Source organism: Odocoileus virginianus, chromosome 6 (genome assembly GCF_023699985.2).
Source record: "Odocoileus virginianus isolate 20LAN1187 ecotype Illinois chromosome 6, Ovbor_1.2, whole genome shotgun sequence".
Classification (NCBI taxonomy): Eukaryota; Metazoa; Chordata; class Mammalia; order Artiodactyla; family Cervidae; genus Odocoileus; species Odocoileus virginianus.
This window is the reverse complement of record NC_069679.1, coordinates 67,652,506-67,664,567: the sequence shown is the minus strand read 5'-3', so window position 1 is coordinate 67,664,567 and position 12,062 is coordinate 67,652,506. Positions and strand designations below refer to the sequence as shown.

The window sequence follows — 12,062 nt, the reverse complement described above, 5'->3', positions numbered from 1 at the left end:
TTCGTACTGAGGGATACTGGCCGGGCGAGCTGGTTTGCAGGCCGTCTCGGCCATTCTCTGTTGGCCCTGAGGTTTAAAGTATCCAACGAGGAAAAATCAGGCTCCAAACCATGATGGCCAAATACCCCGAAAGGAGCAGATCACCCTTCTTCTGCCCCAAACACCAGGCCGAGCAAATGCTGTTAATAACCCTGGCTGCTCCCGGGTCCACTCGGGGTGCTCAGGGCTGCAGCCTGCTCCTCGGATGCGGCCAGCTGTTTCAAACAGGTTTGGGAAAGTGATCTTTGGCACGGAATGAAGAAGGCATGTGTGTGTGTGTGTGTGTGTGTGTGTGTGTGTGCACGGGTGCGCATACGGCGGGCGGGCGGAGCGGGGAGGGGGGGCACCCATGAGTCTTCTATCAGGGCCAATGTTATTTTTAATTGCCGAGAATCAGCCCATGGCTGTTCCTCAAGGCTGCAGAGCGCAGGCTTGCCAGGGGTCGGAAACCGACTTCAGAGGAGGTAAGAAAGCCGGTCCCAAGGACGGTTCATTACCGAGCTGTCGTGTCTTATGGAAAATCAGGTGACGCCTCAGAGTTTATACAATCCTCTCCCCACCACCTCTCCCTCTTTCATTCCCCTCTAAAAAGGGAGCAGTGAATTTGAGCAATCTGGGAATTTTGGTTTCTGCCCTGCCCCTGAAGCATGACCGATGGCCCATTTTTCAAGCCAAATCTCACCCCTTGCAGGCAGCTGTTAGGAAACCACAGAAGGTGCTTGAAGGAGCACAAGAAATGGCTGGTTCTAATCTGGGTGGAAAAAAATGAATTAACAAGGCAGCTACTTATGGAAGAATGTTTTCTTTTCTTCGGCCTCAGCCTGCATATTTTCACAACATGTGTACTCTGTTACCTTGTCACTTCCCTGTTTTCTTTGGGTAAATAACTGGGCTCTGGTCTTAGGGGAAAAAAAGAAAAAGAAAAAACCAGATTGGGAGGATCTCTGGGAAGGCCTGCCTGGCTGGGCTGGAGGGGGGCGCATGAGTGTGCTCTGGGGACCGAACAGGCACGTCCCAGACCCAGCCCGGCCCGTTCTGGATGGGGCTTCTCACGGAACTCTGCAAGTCACGGTGTGGGAGTCAGGGAAGGGGGGCAGCCCCCTCCCTCAGCCGTGGGGCTGGCAGGCCCCAAAGCTAGGGGGAAATAAAGGACTTTTCTCCTTCGCCAAGTCAAATGGGAAGCCCTCTCTGAACTCCACAGAGTCAACGAAGCACACCCTGGCTCTTCTCCCAGCCTCGTCTTCCCACTCACCAGGGAGCCACCCCAGTGAAGGGAGGGGGTTGGCCCCAGGGGGCCCCACTGTGAACCCTGCAGGACCTTGGTTCCTTTCATGGAACACAGAGGAGGGTCTTCCTCGTTAGCAACGTAACTGGTGTCTGGATGTGGAGGCACCGTTCTCGATCTAGAAAATGCTCCATGGGTTTGAGTCTCCCTTGCAGAGATGTCACTTTGTTCTTTTTTCACTTGTCTGGCCCAGGGATACTTACCTTGGGCTATCTTACCTTGGGCTTTTGTACCAGATGAGTACAAAACAGCATCGCTGACCTTTAAGACATGTCTACTGACGAGGGGGCAGGAGGACAGCTGCTTCGTGGCTACCTGGTTATCCTGACAAATTGAGATCTTTTATTTACAAAGCTACAGCATCTCTTAGGTGCTCACAGATGATCATTAGATCAAAGAACCATTACTGATAGTGTTCCCAATGCTGCACTGCTTGCAAAAGGAGCTAGTTTACCATGCAGTGAAACACGTGTGCTGGCTCCACCCTGTAGGGGGAAACTGGGGCAAAGTGTCCTTCAAGGCTGAGACCAGTACCGCTACCACCCCTCACCCCTCCTCCCCCCCCCCCCCCCCCGGGGTGGCAGAGGCATAGAGGCGTTAGTTGGGGGCCGTCTGGACCTGCGTTTGTGCCTTTCCTTTCTCCATCTGCTCGGGAGTCTTTGATTCCAACCTGGAACTCCCTATATCACTTTGTAGATCACACAGCCTTCAGCAGGCGGAGGTTTGGAATTCAAACCTGCAGTTTTCGGTTGCAGAGTTCTGGCCCCCATCTGTTGAGCAGATCTTCCTTCAATATCACTGGGAGGGTATCCATGTTCCGTGAGGTGGGGTCACTTGGAGAGGAAGGCGGGTGTCATTGTAGGCGTTGCTTATTTCAAACTGGCATTTGCAGGGTGTCAAGGGCCTTCAGAGGGAGGAAAAGGGGAAACCAAAGGCTTTCCAGTAATAGGGGAACAAAGACACTCATGGACCATCCAAACCATTCATGTGGCCCAATTCTGCAAAAGGCAGCTTTGGAGATGTGCTTCAAGGCAGACGGGCAGTGGTGAGGACAAAGGCCATAGCCCAGGGTCACGGAGCCCTCGCTGTTCCCAGGACAGCTCGGGACTTTGTACATATCATCTCAGGTTTAAGCCTCTCAGAGGCTTACCCTCAGAAGCAGGTACTATTGTTCTCCTTTTCCAGAGGTGGACACTGAGGTGCAGCGACAGTAGGTAGCCTGTTCAAGTTTGCCCTGAGAGACTGGACAATGACAATCACCTAGGCAGGCTGAGTCCAAAGCCAGGGCTTTTGTTCTTCATGCGGGGCTGACTCTGGGGAGAAGCTGCAGGAGCCCCCCCTTCTCACAAACGGCATTTAGGAGAGCAATTCCTTCATCGGGCTTGACAGCCTGTCCCACACCTGCAGAAAGCGTCCGGGCTTCTCCGGTCACCGCCCCAGCTGTGTTTCCATGCAGGGCCCTGCAGTGTCGGTCCTGGAGCCATCACGCTCGGAGCTGCCCTCTGTCCACCCAGCTCCCCAGCCCCAAGCCCATGCCCACCTGGTGTATATTTGTGCCTCAGTCCGTACTCTCACACTTCCGGTCTTTCCTTCTTCCTTGTCGCCTCTTCCTCTAAGTGCCCTGGGTGGCGCTTTGCAGAGTAGAGGCCCCAAGTCAGCCAGGCTGGCCAAGCATCCAAGCATGCAGTTAGACAATCAGCACCAGGATTCTCTAGGGTGCTTCGAGAATGCAGATTCCCAGGCACTGCTGTAAACCTCATTAAGGTTCTCAGCAGTGAGACTGTAAATCTGCATTTTAAACAAGCTCCCTAAGGGGTTCTGATGCTCCCTAAAGTTTGAGGCCCATAGCTTAGGCTTTTTTATGAATTACGATGTACTGAACACGAGCCAGATGTAGCCACACCGAAACGAGACAGCAGCACACTGAACTCTGCCTCTTGTGGTTCAGAGGCTGCAGAGCAGGCGCCGTGCAAAGAGCTGGGAGTTTATCTGGGTCCCGGGGTGGGCACTCTCAAACAGGGAGACTGGGCTGAGCGGACGTGAGCACTGCCACAGGAAGGTGTAGGAGGCGACGTGGTCCCTCTGCCAGTCCATCTGAAAGTCCTGGAGAGGCGAAGGCCCTGGCAAAAAAATTCCCCAGCAAGAGTTCCAAGTAGAGTGACTCCAGAACCCCATTTTAAAAGGCATTCCTGAATCTGGCCACTTCCTGCTGGATGATCCCAGCAAACAGGATGGAGAGTAAATCAGGCCCTAGGGCTTTCAGAAGGGAAAGCTGAGAGCCTGCAAAGCAGAAAGAACGTGGTGGACACCCAGGTAGGCCACTTGGGGCAAAGGAAAGGACATCCTAGCACTGCTGAAGGTCATTTTCAGAAGCTTAGGAGAGAGGCCGCCCCTGAGAGACCCTGAGTCCCCAACTCATTGATGGAAGACAATCCTGGGCAGGCCACTGTGTCCAGATAATGAGATTAAGCTTTTGATCAGTTTGGAGTTTGAGGAAATGAAAAAAAGAAAAATCCTTTATAAAATTGGAAGAGTTTTTCCTCAACTCACCAACAACTTGAAAACAACTGAACACAGAGTACTTTAAACTTGGCACGTGGTAGAACCTCTGTGAAAATAATTTCTCAGCTCATTTGAAGGAAAATAGTGCTATTTTGGTAACCACCTATAACATCTGGGCATGCTCACTGGAAGTAATGCAAGTGAAAATTTGACTGTTAGTCCTGAAAGTGGTTAGAGGATGAGATGGAGATGCTATCTACAGTATCACCAACTCAATGGATATGAATGTGAGCAAACCCCGGGAGAGTGAAGGACAGGGAGGCCTGGGGTGCTGCAGGCCATGGGGTCGCAGAGCGGGACACGACTTAGCAACTGAATGACAACAACAGAAAAGTGGGACTAGGAAGAGAGAGAGAAGTGGGGTTGCATGAACATGGGGAAACTTTGGGTACGCGGAGGCCAGCTTCTCCTTCTCCTGCGGTGTCCACATGGACTCGGATGAGCCACTTGAAGTCTCTGGGTCCAGGGAGCACACAGGTAAGCTGGGGAGAGCCCAGTGTGGCCAGCAGAGTGGCTGCCCTGTGGCACAGGGGCCACCCGAGCAGATACACGCAGCCTCTGTCCACTCTGCATGCTTGAGTCCTCCTCAGAGTCCAAGCTGGGCAAACCCAGACCTTTCCCACTGTCTATTCAGAGGGAAAACCACAGGAAACAGACTAAGAGCAGCTCTGTGGTCTTCTGCAGATTAATAAAATTAGAGCATTACTCAAAGTTGCCCCTATGATGTGTATTTATATAGTGTCATATATTTATTTACATTGTGTTGCATAGCACTTATACAAATCATAAATACCCGTCATTTGTATTTATATAATGTTTCACATATAGTGTCAAATGTATTTATACAGTGTCATATATATGACACTATACAAATACAAATTGAGGGTGTTCATATGTATATTACAAATACCTATTACGTTATAGGTATATATAGGTAAATATCTATATATAGGTATTTGTATGTGTATATATATACAAACACACACACACACACACGGGCTTCCCTGGTAGCTCAGCAGTAAAGCATCCAACTGCCAATGCAGGAGATGCAGGTTCAATTCCTGCATTGGGAAGATCCCTTGGAGAAGGAAATCGCAACCCACTCCAGTATTCTTGCCTGGGAAATCCCATGGACAGAGGAGCCTGGGGGGCTACAGTCCATGGGGTCGCAAAAGAGTTGGGCATGACTTAGCGACTAAACAATAACAACTATATATATATATACACACACACACAGGCACATATATGTTGGTATTTGTATGTATATATAAAACACTATACAGAAAGACAAATCACATATACAGACATGCATGAGCCACTGGTTAAGTTACCTAAGACTTCCCAATGAAACCATAGACAATAAACATTTGACTCTTACTGAGGGTTGAATTGTGTCCCCCAAAAGGTATACTGAAGTCTTAACCTGTGAATATGACCTTATGTGTAAATAGGGTCTTTGCAGATGTAAGCAAGATGTGAATTAAAATGAACTCATACTGGAGGAGAGTGGGCCCTTATTTCAATATGACTGGTGTCCTTGTAAGAACAACAGAGACCGACAGACACAGGGAGGAGACACAGACAGCAGGGGAGAAGGCCCCGTGGAGATGGAATAAGGTTGGAGTGATGCATCTTATCAGCCAGGGAACTCCAAGGATTTCCAGCAACCATCTGACGCTAAGAAGAAGCAGAGACAGGTCCTTCCTGAGAGCTTGCATGGCTCTACAGGCACCCTGACTTTAGACTTCTGGTCTCCAGAACTGGGAGAGAATGCATTTCTGTTGTTTAAAGCCACCCACTTAAGCATCAGTGTGTGAGTCTTTGCTAGGGCAGCCCTAGGAAATGAATAGGCCTCCCGCTGTGAAATGGAAGAGAAGCAAAGCCTTCATGTTCACCAAGCTTTTGCATCTGCTGAGCCCCCACTTCTTGGCCCCTTTCCCTGGCAGTCTTTCTCTCTCTCTCTCTCTCTCAGGGGAAGGGGTTGGGTGGAGATACTTAACTGTTTCCAACTGAAACCAACATCTGACAGATTAAGAAGCTCCCATACCCCCCAGTCCTCAATGGTGATGGCTGATGGCTCAGGGCAACTAGCCACCTACCCTAAGTCCAAGCCTGGTCATCTGGAAATGGGGAGGTGAGAGAGGATGACTCTTCCTAGCCTTTCTCTCCCTGCCCAACTCTCTCCCAGCACCAGGACAGCTTTTTTGAGAGCTTTGAGCCCTCAAAGTGTGGTGGAAATTTATGGCTAGTGTTCTCGATGGGAGTTTCAGGCTGTTACAGAGTTTTGTCTTTTCACTTTAATGGTACACAGGAATCCTCCCCACCCTCCAAACAGCCACACATCTTTTTAAAATTTGCACCTTTTTTTTTTTTTTTTTTCCGGACTGGTTTCCTATGGTGAAGGAGAGGGTAGGAAATGCCCAATAAATCATCCATCTGTCCTCACTCAATTGAGAGGCAGGAAATGCCAAGAACAGTCCCCTTACCTTTTCCACTTTGAATATAACAAGAGCTATCAGGACCCTTTGAAGGGCAGCCCCTCTGACAGCAGTATTAATTCTTCAAGGCCACTGGAGCTGTTTCCAGGCACCAGATCCAAATGCGGCAGGCACGTTTGGGATGCTGACTGCCTCTGCTGCCTGCCCCTGCAGTGGGCAGCCTCTCCTTGGGCTGGCCCTGGGAAGTGGATGCAATCAGCTGCAATCTAAGGGGCTCCGTGTCCATGGCATGGTAGTAACTCTCTGCAGGACAAAAGGAATTTTAATCCCTAGTCCTTGTCTTTAAGGAGTTTACAATCTAGATGGCACAACAGCTAAGTCCTGACCATCAAGAAAATTATCCCATACAAGAGGGTTTATAGGAAATTTCCCAGGAGAGGCTGGGTGCGTATGGAAGAAATGGAAGATGCTTGCAGGCATGAAGACCAGGAAGGGTTTGGGAACATGGTAAGAGGAAGAAGATGCCGGAGCTCCTGAGAACAGGCTGGAATGAGTGATGAAGCCACTCATGTGCCTTCTCGGGGGATGGTGAGAAGCTGGGGTGTGTGGAGAAGGCCAGGCAGGGACAGGAAACAAGGCTGGAGTGGTGAGCAGAGGCCTTGAAATGGGGCAGGGGGGGGGGGGGGGGGCGGTCTTGAGAGCTTGGCTAAGAATGGTGGGCAGTGGAGAGGGACAGATTGAAACTATGCCCAGAATCTGTGTAAATCAGTTATTCCTCCCAAACGATGGCTTTTCCTTGGACTTGAATTCAGAAAAAGGCCTGTGAGTCCTGATGGAATGGCTCCACCATTCCTGGTGGCCATGTTGTGAGTTCTGACACGCGCTTCAGAGCAAAACTTCCCTCAAACCTTGTGGGATGTTTTCTCTTCCAGTCTCCCACACTAGAATCACCCTTCTTTGTTCCCTGTCCCTTTTGCTCTTTCTGGCCACCTCGCCTCTCAGACAGCCCCCACCTGGGGTGTCCCCTGCCTGCCCTCCACCCCCATCTCCTCTGACCTTCCCTCCTCACCTGACCCCTGCCTTTGGGGCAGGTAGGCCTGTCCTTCAGGATTACGAGGCATTTTCAGCTGGGCCTGCTTTTCTCCACAAGTCTAGCCCTTTGGCTCTGCTGGGGCCACCATGCTCCATCCAATCTGGGCTTTTAGAACAAACTGGAAGGGAACAGGCTGCTCTGTGGAGAGGGGGGCATGCAGGAAGGGTGCAAATAAGAGGATGGCGGGGAGGTCGCTGGCTCCTGGGACAGCCCAAGCAAGGCCCTGGGAAGGAGGAGACCTCAAAAAGGAGGATAGGAAAGTCAGGCCTGAAGGTGGGTCTTTCCTGAGTGAGGTCTGTTCCCTTCACCTGACCAGGAGCCATGAGCCTTTGTCTGTGCCTTCAGAACCACTTCTCTAGGTTCCAGAAGGCTCTGGACATGTGTGGACACACAGCACATATCTACTGAATAAGCGAAATGGGGGTGAGGGGTGAGTGGGTAAGTGAGTAACTCAGTGGCATCCTCACCAAAGAGAAGGGACCCTCTCTACAAGCCCACAGCAGATGATGGGGTTCTGGACACTTTACCCTCAAATATGGCAACTTAAGACATGGAATATTTTAAGCTGAAGGAGTCTGAGAAAACAATAGAAGCAAGAAAGTCACTCTGACTGTCCCCCTGACCCTTCTCCCCTGACCCAGCCCATAAAACCCTCATGTGAGGGGTGCCGTCCTGTGACCGGAAGTATATCTGTTCCTGAAGACAAACGAACGCCAAGAAGAATCCAAGCAAAGAGGCTTTGCCAAGTTTTCTCAGTTTGTTCCACTGGCCTCATGTCCCTATCCTATCCCTCTACGACTGCCCACTCTTCATCAGACCTAGCATAAAAATAATCTGTTTCTGAGTCTCCCTTTCCTGATGAAGGCCCTCGTGTCACATAAAACTTACATTAAATAAATGTGTATGCTTCTCACCTGCTAATCTGTCTCTGGCACTTTAACTTTCAAGCCCAACCAGGGACCTTGAGAGAGTGCAGGAATATTTTTTCCTCCCTTACAGGTCGATGACCAGACATCCCAGGAACTCTGGCAGGCGGAGGAGGGGACTCACTCCCACACCTGTCGCCTGTTTCGGCCACACTGAGTCACGCCTGGCTACAATCGCAGACAGCACTGAAAACATCCCCTGAGACCACACATTCACCCCCCGCTAGACGGACCTAGGCCCTCACTGGTTTAGGAATGTGAACTGACCGCTGCTCTTGTGGGCCAATGTGGGCTTCTCCCTGCAATATCTGCTTTATGGACTGGATGTCAAGGCTTAACGTGTTCTCTCTTTCAGAAATATTTTAATTGTAAAAGATGACTGTACTAAACCCCACATACGTGCGTTAATGTACAGTGTTTGTTTTTTTCTCTCTGACTAACTTCACTGTGTGTGTCAGCCTTTAGGTCTATCCATGTCTCTACAAATGGACCCTATTTTGTTCTTTTTAGTGGCTGAATAATATTCCATTGTATATAGGGACCATACCTTCTTTATCCATTCATCAGTTGTTAGACATCTAGGTTGTTCCCAGATCGTACAGATGAGCTTGTTTCCAGGGCAGGAATAGAGACAAAGATATAGAGAACAGACATGTGGAGACCAGGGGGGAGGGGAGAGTGGGATTGACATGTATACACTACTTTGCATAAAATAGATAGCTAGTGGGAACCTGTTAATAAAGACAGGGAGCTCAGCTCAGTGCTCTGATGGGTGGGATGGGGCTGGGGATGGGTGGGAGGGAGGTCCAAGAGGGAGGGGATATACATAGACATAGAGCTGATTCACTTCCCTGTACAGCAGGAAATATAATTGTAAAGTAATTATATTCTAATAAAAAAGATAGCTGTGCTGAGCATATAGCATTTAACAGTGGAGAAGGAAAGGAGAGAAAGGGACCCAACACACATTGATACCCTATTATGAACTAGTCACCACGCTAGTACTCTTAAGAAGTCTTTATTTATTCTAATACCTCTTCTGCTACTCATTCAACAGTTCATTTTTGAGCACCTACCATGTCCCAGGCATGGTCTAGACTTGGGGAAACAGCAGGGAAAAAACAGACAAAAATCCTGTCCTCATCACATTTGCATTCTAGTAGAGTAAACAAACAAACAAGAAGATGGAGAAGAGTATGTATAGGATAGAGAGGGTGATTCATGCTATGGAGAAAAATAAAGCTGGGGAGGAGACAGGAAGTGCCAGTGGTGGGAGTTGGCAGTCTGAGGGACACAATTTAAAATAAAGTGGTCAGAGAAGGCACCACTGAAAGGTGTTATTTTTTTGGATTGAAGAGGTGAGGAAATGAGCTGTGGTGACATTTGGGAGAGATTTTAGGTGCAGCAACTGCCTGCAGAGAGTATGGTCCTGTGCATACATGATTTGTTCAAGGCTCAGCGAGGAGGGCAGTCTGATAGGAAGAACACTAAGCCCATTCTGACCATGGAGAGAACTAGCTTTTCCTGGTAGCTCACCTGGCTAATTCATCTTGCTAAGGAGGTCAAAGTCATAGGCTTAGGATACATTTGTTTCCCAACAAATGTCATCTCACAAGGGCAGAATGGACAATACAAGAGAATGGATGGTCTGTCACAACTCCGTCTTTCATGCTGGTCTGGAGCCCACCGCCACTGCTGCTACCTGCCTGCTTAGACAAATCACATTCTCTGAGCTCAGATAAATCACATTCTCAATTTTATCTTTTGCAAAATGGGTACATGCTTAATAACTTCCACCCGAAAACATTGGACTAAATAGGACTATATTGTATAAAGCATTTGTAAACTGATGTGCTGTAGAAAATGTTCATTGTTGTTATTAACATGCCATAAAGCAATTCAGGGGCTCTATTCAGCTCATGCTGGATCTGTAAGCCATTCTAACAGGCAAATATAATTTCTTAGTTCTGTGTGCCAAGTTGCAAAGACTATTTTTACTTATTATTTGGAGTGGGAAAAGACTGCATGAGGCTCTCTGGATGATCTATCAAGCCATTTCCCAAACTTGAGATAATCCTACGATCCCCACCCTTACCCCACCTCCCATCTTAGTTTCTGTCTCCCAGCCTCACTGGAGAGAGTTGTGTGTCTGTGCCAATCGACTCTGTTACTAAATCCCATGGTGTGACCTCAACTGGGCTCTCAGTGTTGCCAACAGCTTTCATCCTTTGGTTAAGCCCTTGTTTGCTTCCTGCGGTGAGAACTCCAAACCCAAGTCCCCAACCCCACATCCACTCCCCTTGTTCCCGGCAGATGGTTTGGCTTTGGCCATGCTAAGGTGCAAGTTTAAAAACATGGGCTTTTCCCTGCCTGGACATTTCTTGTGTGTGCGCATGCCAAGTCACTTCAGTCATATCTGACTCTTTGAAACCCTGTGAACTGTAGCCGTCCAGGCTCCTCTGTCCATGGGTTTCTCCAGGCAAGAATACCGAAGTGGGTTGCCATGCCCTTCTCCAGGAGATCTTCCCGACGTAGGGATCAAACCTCTGTCTCTTATGTCTCCAGCATTGGCAAGCAAGTTCTTTACCACTAGTGCCACCTGGGAATGCTGGACATTCCTTACCAAACTTTAATCTACTCTTTACCCATCTTCTCTAGATCCAGAGCCAACATTATCTCCCAGTGGAGGTGATAAGGTCTTTCTGTATGGGTGGGCACATCACAATTTCTATAAAAGCAATCAGAGTGAACCAAAAGGATTTATCAGTAAGGAAGCTCATTACTGTGCTGCTTTTAAAAGCTGAAGCTGGGAACCAACTCTATGTCTAACAAAAGGGGATAGGTTGAATTCATTAGGGGTTCAGCCATGAGATAGCAAGAAAAACTTTATAAGTAATAAGATCCCAATTTTTCTAAGGGCCAAAAGAAACAAATTTTTTTTTTTTAAAACAACAACACAAATATGTGCATGGGGGGTAAAAAAGATTGGAAGGAAATACAAAAAATATATAAATAATGATTATCTTCAGGTGATGAATGTGTGATTTTTATTTACTCTTAGTACTTTACCATGTTCTGAAATTTCTCCTGTAAACATATAGTATTTTTATAATTAGAACAAAAGGCAAGATTAGTATTGACAATGTTTCTCTGAAGAAAGGCCACTTGTGATTTTAGTTCTGCTTGTTTCCCTTTAAATGCAGCCTTTCTGGGTGGTGTCTGGTTGACAGCTGCACAGTAACTCTTGTTACATGTAAGGACTAGAAGCAGAGAAAACCATAACCAATTAACATTACAGCGGGAACCGAGGCATGCAGAATGGGAATGCCTCAACGGGAACGTGTTAGTACTAATTTTTTTTCCCACTGTTGGACAGGTGTTTAGGGGAATGCGCTAAATTTGCTCCAGATAATTTATATTTTTTAAAATGCTTTAATTACTTCATTTTTCTGCCTCCTTTTTCATGGGAACTTTTCACATGTGTAACCATTTGGTTATGGCTATTTCATTCTAAGTGTACTTAATCTATTTATCTGAGGCCCTACTGTGTGCCAGCGCTGGTGGTGTAAGGGGTTGTCTACCAAGGGTTCTCAACAGGGGATGGTGTGGCACCCCCTACCAGGGGCTTTGGAAGTGTTTGGGGGGTGTTTGTTTGATTGTCAAAAGTCACAGAAGGCAGGGCACTATTGACTTACAGGGGTGAGGACCAAGGTTGCTAA

General features: G+C 48.2%; 1 long non-coding RNA gene across 1 annotated transcript; it reads left to right on the top strand.

Annotated features, from left to right (window-relative positions):
* Window positions 1-436: 436 nt before the first annotated feature.
* Window positions 437-8,755, top strand: LOC139035521 (uncharacterized). The gene is made up of 2 exons (XR_011488093.1): window positions 437-503; window positions 8,417-8,755. It is a non-coding gene; the product is annotated as an uncharacterized lncRNA (long non-coding RNA).
* The last annotated feature ends 3,307 nt before the right edge of the window (window positions 8,756-12,062 follow it).